Source organism: Phyllostomus discolor, chromosome 2 (genome assembly GCF_004126475.2).
Source record: "Phyllostomus discolor isolate MPI-MPIP mPhyDis1 chromosome 2, mPhyDis1.pri.v3, whole genome shotgun sequence".
NCBI lineage: Eukaryota > Metazoa > Chordata > Mammalia > Chiroptera > Phyllostomidae > Phyllostomus > Phyllostomus discolor.
The window spans coordinates 102,145,733-102,156,843 of NC_040904.2; the positions used below are offsets into that span (position 1 = coordinate 102,145,733).

Genomic DNA, 11,111 nt, shown 5'->3' on the forward strand with positions numbered 1-11,111 from the left:
GTAATCCTCCCTTAAACGAGGCCTCCCTCACCTTACAGTGCAAAAAGGATGCTCAGAGAGGGAAAGGAACTTCCACAAAACCCACAACCCAAAACCAGTCAAGCTGAACCCAAGTCTGTCTCATCCCCAAGTCCATGCTCTTTCCAAGGCCCCACACAGCTTCCCCAGCAAAGGACTGCAGGTCGCAGAAGGGCCACAAGCCTCCAGCCACGGAAAGAACAGCCAGGAGCAGTGTGAAGCAGAGTGCCGGACTTCAGCGTGCGTCAAAATGGCCTGGGGGACGGTGACAGCACAGATCCCAGGCCGCACCCCGGGAGTGGCTGAGTCTGGGGGTCTGGGGTTCAGCCTGACAACACAACTAACAGGTTCTGGCAATGCTGATGCTACTGGTCAGGGAACTCACTTAGAGAACCACTGCTCTAGTGCCATCAGGAAGAAAGCAGTGTCCCCAGACTCAGGGCTGCACAGAGACGGAAGTGTGCTGTGAGTGGGACCATGTGTCTCGGGGAAGGAGGGCCCCAGCAGCCTCTCAGGCAGCAGGACGGCCCGCCCGAGCGGCTTCACTAAAACCCATCTGGTGGGGAAGGTGCTCATGCTAACAAGTCCAGCTTCTTCTTGTACTTTCCACTCTGGAGCCCCCTGGTTCTCCCAGACCGATGAGCTGTGTTCTCTTCTGCAGGAAGTCCTGTTTCTTCTGCAGTCAGCCACCATGGCCTCCAGGGTTTTCTCTCTCTCTCTAAACAGACAGGCTGCCTTCAGCAGACCTTTTGCAGTGGGGTTCCCCAGCACCTTCCTGATGCTGGGTGCCCACCACTGAACACACATGAGTTGGCCCCTCTAAAATCCATGCACAGAGACGAGAACATACTGACCAGAGAGAACCCAGTCTGGAGCCTGCACTTCTCTTAGTGCCGTGGAAGACGGTGCTGTGAGCAGCCCCATTGCCCTGTCAGCTCCTACGAAGCCTGTACACAGTTAAACCTGAGACCTTTTTCTCAGGACCAGCAGCCAAATCAAGCCTGCCCCACCTCCAACCCCCTCATGAACTTGAGTAATTAATTTCTGCACTCTAAATGTGACTTTCCATCTGCCCCTGTTAAATTTCATCTTCTTGGTTTAAACCCAGAATTCCAGTCTGCTGAGATCATTTTGAGTATTTATTCTAGCTTTTATAGGAACTGCCCATCACAGCCTTGTCATCAACAAATTTGGTAAGCTCACTTACTCCATTTTCATCCAAGTCATGCATAAAAATGTGAAGCTTCGTTATTCAGAATCTCACCTGCCACAAACCATCTTCCCCTTAGGAATCCCTAATCATATGATCATACATCCCCAAGTCAGGCTTTCTACAGTCTAGGGAAGGTCTCTGGGCATGTCACTTCTTTCCTTGGCTGTTATTAATGCCAAGCTGGCATGGTGTCTCTCATCGGAGTACTGTCACACCGTCATCTAGTTCTTGGTCATGGTCAGACTCAAATCAGAAGGACTGTCGGTTGCTATTTCTCTACCTTCTGGGCAATGACAATGTTACAGAGGCAAGAATGCAAAAATGTATCCAATCCTCCAATTTAAACAATATTTGACATTCAACAAAACTCAGGCAGCCTACCCACCACCCAATTGTTACTATAGCACGCCTCCCTGACAGCTTTATGATCCAGACTGGGAAAGTAGCATCCAAATTCTTCCAACTGGGTGGGGAAGCTGTCATAGGGATCTGTCATAACTTGGACCTGCTCAGCTGCAAGGCATGCTGGGATCTTGGCAGCTGGTCAGTCAGGAGGCAAGAAATGTTTTCTGGCATGGGATCCCTGGAGAAAGGGGTGAGGACAGATTCAAGGAAGTGAAAAGGAAAAGGGTGCTTTGATGAATAACATCCCCCGCTCTGCCACCACTCATACGTGAGAGCGGCCCTTCTTCTGCTGGGGAAAGGCAGGGGATAGGTCCAGGAGGTGCTAATGGAGCATTTGCGAACAACTTGTTGAGCCATGAGCCAAGGATGCAGAAAGGTGTGTGCAGCATTGAAGTGTGTAGGCTCTGAAGCCAGACAGTCTGGATTTACATTCCAGTTCTACTACTTAGTAGCTGTGTGACCTTGTGTGAATTGTTTTTCTCTCTCAAGGTTTCAGTTGCCTCATGTGGAAAGTGGAATCAAAAATAATACGTGCATGTACGGCACTTGAGGACTGAAAGAGAAAATGTGTGTACTAGGTTTGGCAGATCATCTGGTGCATAGTAGCAGCTCAAAAACTAATAGCTGTTACATGGAGTAATAGTGTGAGGGTACTGTGTCCTGCCAGTTCTGTGTTGCAGGTGTGAAGAAAAAAGACTAAGAAGCTAAAAGAAGAAACTTAAGTCTGGGGGCTAGGGGCAGCAGAGGTGTGGCACTCACCTGAGGGGCGAGGCAGCAATCTGCGGAACTGACCCAAACCTGGAGCCTAGACGCAAGGCTAGCCAAGGATTCCGACCTTCGGGCCAGGCGGGGCACAGTGGCCAGTCTGAAGCCTCAGAGGCGCTTAGGCAAAAGTTTGTTTTTTCAGCTCTAAATTTTAAAAAAGTGTATTGCTATAAGAAGTCAGTGGAAAATTGTCTAAATGGTCTTTTAAAAAGAAGCACAAATACTCCACTTCTAGAAATCTGTTCTGAGGAAACAATCATCAATAGCCACAAAGATTTATATACAAGGATGTTCACTGCAGCATTATTTATAATAGCAAAAACTGATTTACAACCTACATGTCCAACCTCCAGGGGATTTGTTAAATAAATTACGGCACATCCATAGGATGGAAAACCAAGCAGTCATTAGAAACCCATCTTAATCTATTTCTTAAAAAGACTTTATTTATTTATCTTTAGAAAGAGGGGAAGGGAGGGAGAAAAAGAGGAAGAGAAACAGTGATGTGTGAGAGAAACATCTATCGGTTGCCTCTCACATGAGCCTCAAGGAGGAATCAGGCCCACAATCACGGCATGTGCCCTGACCAGGAATCGAACTGGAGACCTTTTGAAAAAGCCCATTCTAGAAGAATACTTAAGACATGGAGAAATCATCACAATATGTTATTAGATGAAAAAGGCTGGTTACAAAAAAGCACAGACTGCACAATCACAATTTGTAAATGTTGAATGAATGTGCATCATTTTAATAAATGCTTTTTAAGACAAAATGACCAAAAAGAAGTTACACTAGAAAGCAGCTCCCATGATCAGCTTATAATTGAGAGTGACTAGGTTCAGAACATGGGAGCACACACAACAGCTGTGATCAGAATGCCAGGGGCTGTCACTGACACCTACTAGAAAGGACCTGGCCGTGTGCAGGGGCTGAGGGTGCAGAGATTCCGCATGCCATCCATGTGAGGCCAGACAGAGCCCAGGAAAGGAGATAGGTCAGTGGCTCTCAACCATGGCTGCCTATTAGAAGCTGAAAATACCACTGCCCAGGTCTGCCCTCAGGGATTCTGGCTTCATGAAGTGTGGGATGAGGCTGGTCATCTATATTTTGTCAAAGCTCCTCAGGTGATTCTGATCGGGACCAGTGAACTAGTGCTGCACTGGACCACGCTACTGGTACCTGCGTAGAGAGGACACTTGAGCCTTGCTCTCTAGACGGAGCCCAGCACGTGAAGAGAGACTCGCCCCGGGAGCTAGCAAGAAGCTGAAAGGGAGCAGGTGGCCCCAAGACACTTGGTCGATGCAGAAAAATGACTCTTAGCTTTGGGGGACATTCACAGAAGTGTTCCTTACGAACTGACCTGTTTGGGAGCTTTGGTCACGAGGACACTGCTCTCCACTTAGACTCCTGGTGGGAACCAGGTGTCAGCTGACTCCATAAACTGCAAGTACAGTCAGTCTACCAAAGGGAAAAGGCAAGGAAACCGGGTTCCTGGGGAATCTACAGGGACCTGACTCTGCAGAGCTGGAGCGAGTGGTATATTACTCTTCTAATTTTGGGCAGAAACACACTCCGGCCAACAGAGCCATAGGTGGACCTTAAAGGTAATCTGCTCTGGGTGGATGAGGCCTCTGGGAAGCCTTCTGGTTTCTCCCAGGTGCCTTGATGGAAGAGGAGCAGAGGGAACAGGTTGCTGGAAACAAAAGTTTGTATTAAATGATAAGATCTTCCCCAGCCTCTCGTTGCAGGTATAGAGTTACTCAAGGCACGAAAAGAAGGGAAAGAAGAGGCCTGGGTGGGGTGGTTTACACATGAGACCCGTATATCCCTGAATAATTAAGAGCCAGCTGCAGCTCTTCTGTACTCCTTAAAGTGGGGTTCCCAGGGGGGCTTCGGAACAATGACCAGGGCGGTATGGAGGGAGTTTTGGCTCAGGCAGACTAGAGGGGGTAGAAGTAGGGATGGATCTAAATTGCTCCCCCACCAGCCATTTCCCTGAAGTTGCCTCCCTAGGGGCAGCCTCACATCAACCCTGGCAAAAGAACAGAGCTGCAGATAACCCAAAATGCCGGGTGATCAAACCATAACACATCTATGCTTCTACAAGGATATATATGAGAATATTTACACACACACACACACACACACACACACACAGCAGGTTTACCTTCCAGACGATGTTCAGCTAAACGGAGAATGCACTCCCTGAAGACGCTGTGACAGGCAATCAGGTGGGTTAACAATGGCAACCAGAAACTGGCTTCAGGCTGAACATCCCCCATAAATAATCCACAAAAAGGGGAATGAACCACTCCTGGAAAATCAAGAAGGGACTGTAATCGCCATTCGAGGTTTTTCTGACCTCGATGGCCAGCCTTTGGGTTGGTTCACCTGACACCTTATTTTTACAGACAGGGCAGCCGGGTTTAGCAGAAGCACTCCAGCAGGGGAGCCTCCCTTGCTTCCAGTCCAGCCTCTTCCTTTGGGAGCTTAAACCTGCCTCCTCTAATTTGATCCTCAGGGGACTGGCAGAACAGATGGCCACCAGCCATCCGCCGGTACCAACCCTTGCTATCACAGAAGAGGCCACAGAGATATTCTTGGTTCAAATGCAAAGATATCCTGATAATAATACTGACAAGGCTTCAAATTCAAACAAGTTCCAGGTGCAAATCTGATGAAGTCATCCTTCATAAACGCAGATCAATGAGGGCAAGTGTTATGGAGTGACTCTGCACACAGATTGCCTTTCAAGCTTTCACTGGCTCAGGGAAAACCCCGAAGACATCCTTGGCCTCCTATTGCAAGTCAGAGAGAGGAGGAGCAGGAGCAGCCCAGCTGTCGGGAAATGTGCTCAAGGTCAAATTCTCCCAAGCCCAGACTCCAGTCCAGGGGTCCCTCGTCTGGCTTTCCCCAATGGGCTCAGCAGCAAATTGAATATGAAATCACCTTTTTTCCCCTACTCTGAAGCTACCAAGAACAATAATTTCTCATTGGTGAGGCCTGAGTAGTGTCAGAATAAAAGAGTACATTCCACAAGGTTTGGTTTTTTATCTCTCATGCCCACTAAAGCAGGAAGGAGGGCAACTGACGGGGCAGAGCCACGTAACATTCAGCACCCTTCCCCGTTCCAAACCGCTCCCAGCTGGAACTTCTCCCCACCACTTCCTAGTGCCCAAGCCAGTTTTAAGAGGGATTTCCTCAGAAAGAAAGTCTTTGAGAAGATTCCTCCACTGGAGACAGAGGATGACATAGACAGGGATCCCCCAAAAGTCAGAGAGAGGGAGTTTCCCAAAGCACAGCGTTGTGCCAGTGCAGGCGAGGGGCTGCCCACACACGCTGGGAAAGAAAGGCTCCATTCGGTCAATTCGACGACGCTCCACTCGTCCAGACACTTGCTTTGGCCTCCTGTCACACATTTCAGACCATGCCCATTAAGCTTTTTCATAAATGTAAGGCCAACTTAGTGATGGCTAAACTCAAGTGCAAAGATCTAAATGTGAAGAAAAATCATTCATTAGAGGTAACTATTTCCAAGACACACACATACACACACAAAGTCATCAGTTGATGAAGACAGGCTAGTAACCAAGGTGACAAAACGAGGCAAAGGGTGGTCCCAGGATACACTAGGGTTCAGACCCTGAACTCTGAGTAACCAATACTCCCTCCTAATGGTGCTCACCCCGGGGTGCCAGATACCTGGCTTTGCCTCTGTCTGCGCCACAGGTACAACACAGGTGTTCAACCCCACTTGATGAGCGAGGAACCTGCAGCATGAAGAGGGGACCTAGAATTAGGGGAACAACTAGCCCCCTCAGCCCTGCCCGCAGGTCCTTTGGACAACTCCACGTTAGCTGTCAGATCACCCCGACAAACCCACAGGGGAAAAACCCCAGAGTAAACGCCATCATAGAAGTCGAGGCAACTCTAGTAATTGTGTTCTCTTAGCATGCTGATCCACCTCCATTCAGGGATATCAGAGATAAAACTCATCTACTGTTGTATCCATAGTTTCCAGCACAGTGCCTGGCACATAGTGGGTGCTCAGCAAATGACAAATGCCTGAGTTTATTGCCACTGTTGATCTCATTTACCTTGTGCCCAGGCAACAGAAAAGCCAACATTTGAGGACCACGGGGAACATCTGACAACTAGGATAGCAGAGCTCAGCCTTAGGTCCTTGAAGTCAATATGACAAGATAACAAGCACTTCTAATCAGGGATCTAGTCCTTTGCCCTCTGTGCCCATTCTACTACCTCAGTCCTCCACAAAAGCAGTGAACTGGTTGATTACTGTGATCTGAGTTGCTATCTCATTGACTTTCCCTGTGGCATGTAGGAGGGTCACCAAGACTACAGACAGGAGTGATCTGATCAAAGTTCAAAAGAACTTGACCCGACAGCATCTTCTTCCCGAGTGCACACACCCCATCCACCAATCTTCAGCCTTGTCGGGCTGCTCCCCCGTAAATGTCTGCCATCCCTCTGCCCCTTTGCTGGGGCTCCTCTTTCCCTTTTTTAGACCCAAACTTGGGATTCAGGGCTTTCTGGATATTCCTTGGGATCCCCAAACCTCCTACACGAGCTCCCAATCTTTTCTCTTCCAACCCCTGTGTGGAGCTTTACTCAATTAGGAGAAGCAAAAAGTCATGGTTGGATTTGGTTTTTTCTTTCTCCTAAAAGAAAAAATTGATTTGTACCCAAGGGTTCCAGGGTGGAAGTGGGAGGGGAGGGGCAAGAGGCCTCAGTTCCAGTCCTGACTCTGCGCCTGAACTCTCCCATCAGTGGATATGAAGTGCTAGATTTGTAGAAGACGAGATGGCTCGCTGTCCTTTGTCCTCACGGAACTCATCATCTCACAGAAGAATCCTAGTGGATCAGAGGGAGGACCAGGCTGTGGGGTGTTCCAATCCATCCCCAGAGTACAGGGAAATGTGGTAACATGTGCACACAAAGAGGTGAGATCACTTCTTAGAACCGTAATTGCTTAATCTGTAGATATGGGGGGTCAGCCTGCTGAAGGGCTGCACATGGGTTTTGTCTGGACCATTGTTATTTTGCCAGTTTGACTTTGAACACCCAGCTGTTCCCAAGCCCAGCTACTCTGACTGCTTGATCAGTACATTGTTACCTGTCTGCCCTCTGTAGGCATTTGAGTTTGTGGCTCCCCTGACATGACGATCTCCAAGCCCTCCTACAGCTTTAAACCTCAACAAGAAGTAAAGAAAGAAAGGAACTTTCAAGCAAGCCAGGAAAGGCACCCGACACAAAAAGGCTTTTGTGATCTCTCCAATCCCAACTGGGAAAGGCAATCCACCGAGCCAGGCTGGACCTCTCGGCTTCCCTGCCCTTCGGTCCCGCTCTAAGAGAAGTGGAAAGGGAGCCCCTCCTGTCCATCCCTGGTCCTGCCCCGCCCACCCTACTCACACAACTGGGGGTGGGGAAGGGGTCGGAGTCAAAAAGCCCAGCTCTCAGTCCAACCTGAGTCATCAGCAGGCTTTCTGGTCCCCTCCTCAGCCCTGGGTCGCTGTTTGGCACCCAGCCCTTGCTGCCTTGGACTGCCTGCGCATTTTCCTGTTCACGTTCTCGCTCCCCTGCCCCCACAATCTGGTGAAGTTAGCAGCCACTCAGGGCACGGGCTCAGCGCCGCATCTGCCAGCAGCTAGACTGGTACACTGCACACACTAGGAGCTTAAGAATGTCCGTGGCGATGGTGACCATAGCTGTTTCCAGTTCTGAAGGAGGAAGCCTCCGGCAGGACTCCCTGGGCAGAGAGCAGGGATGGAAGATCTGCCGTCCCCTCCCAAACTGGTGGTAGTAGCTGTTGGTTCACAGAAAGGAATTGCCCACCCCCTTCCCCCACCCCAACACACACCTTTTCCCCAGCCTGGCACAACCAGAGGCAGCCCTTCTTCCTGAGCCGGCTCCCAGATCGGTTCTTCCTGCAGGTTCTTCTGCCCAACGTGACGGAGCGGCCAACTCCTCTCTCTTTGATATTTTATCTGCCTTCCTTCTCCCTTTCTTCTTGGTTGGGAATCTAGATTTGGGGCAGGGTACTGCCGGCTTTTCCAAAGTTGCTTCTTAATCTGGCCCCCTTTTCCTAGTGAGGTCCAGTTCTCAAGCTCACGGACCCCCTGTGCCCCTTCCTCAAGGTCACCAACCCCGGCTCAGAGAAAGCGAGAGTCCACTTTTGAATGTCAAGAAGAAAAGGTGTGTGTGTGGTGGGGGTGGGGGTGGGGGTGGAGGTAAGTGAGGAGAAGGAATGTAAGAGAATAGCAGGAAAGAGGAAGGAAAGTGGGGGTGAGGGGAACTGGGAGGAGGGCCTGGAGGGCGCTGGGAAGAGGAGCCTCTGCCGGGGGAGCAGAGTGAGGCCCACGTCGGGAGAGCGCTGGCGTTGGGGGGCTGAGAAATGTGGAACGAGACTGTGTTTTCTGGGGGCCGAAGGGCAGCTGTGGTGGGCGGGGCTAGGAGAGGCCGGACCGCGCCGGGGTCTACACACCCGCAAGCTTCCCGCCGGTGTCCCAGTTGCGTCAGCTGTGCCACCCGGCCGGGAAAGAGCGCGTCCGGAGGCCGGGCAGCCGCTCCCTGCTCCCGCCGCTCTCGGGGCCACCGTGGAAATCCTGGAGAGGACCGCGGCGTGAGGCGGTTACCTCTGCGCACTCGGGGCCCACTGCAGCCCGGCGTGGCGAGGCCGGCGGTACGACCCGAGGACCGGGCGGCGGCGGGGGTTGGGGAGGCGCTTCAGGTGGCTCCTCCTCGCAGTTTAAAGTTTGCGGCAGGCGAAGAAACCGACTCCGTCCTCCCTCTGCCGCCGGCCCGATGTCCCACTCGGCCCGGTCGCCTCAGCCTCGGCGGGTGCAGCGCCCACTTCCTTCTGGGCATCCGCCCGCTCTGGTCGCGGATCCCCTCTCCGGTCTCCATCCCTCCCCGTGCCCGCGCGCCCCCCGCTGCCTCCCTCCGCGCTGGATGTCCCGCACGACGTGAGCGGAAAGTGAATGGGTAGCTCCAACCACAAAGACAAATTACCATGAGAAAAATAAATCGGACAATCGCCGTTCGTGTCCGGGTTCCCGCCGCCGCACTCCTCTCCGCTGGGCGAGGCGGGAACGCCGGGCCACCGGGGCCGCTGCCTCTGGGCGGCTCGATCTCCGCGGGGCCCTGCTAGGGCAGGGGTCGGGAAGAATCAGGGTGGGGGCTCTGCCGGGGGCAGTGGGCGTCTCCCAGCGAGATTTCACACTCCGCGCGGGCCACGCGTTCCCACGCGCCTCGCCCGCCCGCGCTCTCCCAACGCCGATTTACTCGCCCGCCCTCTCGGAGCCTCCATCTCCGCGCCCGTGTCAGAGCCTCCGCCCCGCTGTCTCACAGCCATTCATTCCACTGTCCCCTCCTCCAGGCCCAGGCCCCTGGTCCCCGTCGCGGCTGCAGCCCAGGCGCGCTGACCGCGGCGGGTCGAGGGCCCAGAACAGCCGACCCCAGAGCGAGCGGGCAGAGGGAAAGGGGTTAGGGCGGAGGGCGTCCAAGCCCAGGTTTCAGCAGGCGGCTCGAGAGTCGAAGGACCCCCTCTCCTCCCGCCCGCAGCCTCAGCCACCTGGTTCCAACTTGCCAATGTCCCCGGGTTCCTACCCATTTCTCAACCCTCTCCCCACCGAGTTGCTGAAGTTTGCAACTTGCAGCCCCAGCCTGCGCGGGGGAAGCGCCCGAGGCTCCCTGGACTCACCTCCGGGCTGCGGGCGCAGGTGCCCGGTTCCCGGTGGCTCCCGGCTCCCGGGGCGGCGGAGGCGAGCCAGGAAGGCTGGCGGCGGGTCTGGGAACCGGGCGGCGGCTCCTGAAGGGCCCCCGGCTCTGGGCTCGGCGCTTCGGTGCAGTCCCGACCCGGGCCTGCGCCCGCTGCGGTCGGACTCCTCGAGCAGCCGCTGGACGCACCGCCGACCCGCCCGGCTCCGCGGAGCTGGGTTCCGGCAGCAGTCTCTGCACTCCAACTAGCTCCGACCCGGCGCGCGGGTGAGAGAGGGGAGCAGGAGACCGATGGAGCTGGAGAGAGGGAGGGAAGGGGAGGAGGAGGGAGAGAGAGGCAGTGGGGGAGGAGTTGGGAGCGAGGGGAGAAAGGAGGGGAGCGGGAACGCAAAGGAGGAGGGGTTGGAGAGGACCTGCCGCGGCGGGCTCTTCAGTCGCCAGTCCCGAGGCGCGCGCTACAGCGCGAGGGGGCGCGCTGCATCACCCAGTCCCGGGCTCGGCGCGTCTCCCGCCCCCGGTCTGCCAGGTGTGAGCTGCCGTGGGGGTGTGAGGCAGGGGGTGTGGAAGTCCCGTTCAGACTCGGCATTTGAGCCGTGAGACCGAGGTCCCTGAGCACTTGCCAAGCACTTGGCTACCTTTTGCCACATTCTACCTTACAGTCCTCCGGAACCCCGCCTCGAGCCTGACTTCCTCCCGGGGCCTCATTCCACACAACCCCTGCCCATCCAAGCCTTGAGGCCTGAGGAAAGCCCTCTCTCTCCCCTTCCAAATTCCCCAGCACAGTTAGCTAGGGACAGTCTTCCTGCCTGTGGATTTGAAGGGGGGAAAGAACCGCGTACAGCACAGAGGAAATCTGGTACAGAAACTGCAGTAGCAGAGAGGGGGGCGAGGCTGCTGGGCTGGACTGGTAACCCAGAGCTGGCTGGATTAAGGTTGACAAACTGTACGACCTTGAGTGAACCCTCTTCAAGTC

General features: G+C 53.8%; 1 protein-coding gene across 1 annotated transcript in view; it reads right to left on the bottom strand.

The window, feature by feature from the left end:
- SEMA5B (semaphorin 5B) overlaps window positions 1–10,451 on the bottom strand; it is a 117,446-nt gene extending 106,995 nt beyond the window's left edge. The window contains exon 1 of the mRNA XM_028504702.2: window positions 10,122–10,451. The gene's annotated coding sequence lies outside the window, so the exon portion shown is untranslated. The remainder of the gene's footprint in view (window positions 1–10,121) is intronic.
- Window positions 10,452–11,111: the final 660 nt, after the last annotated feature.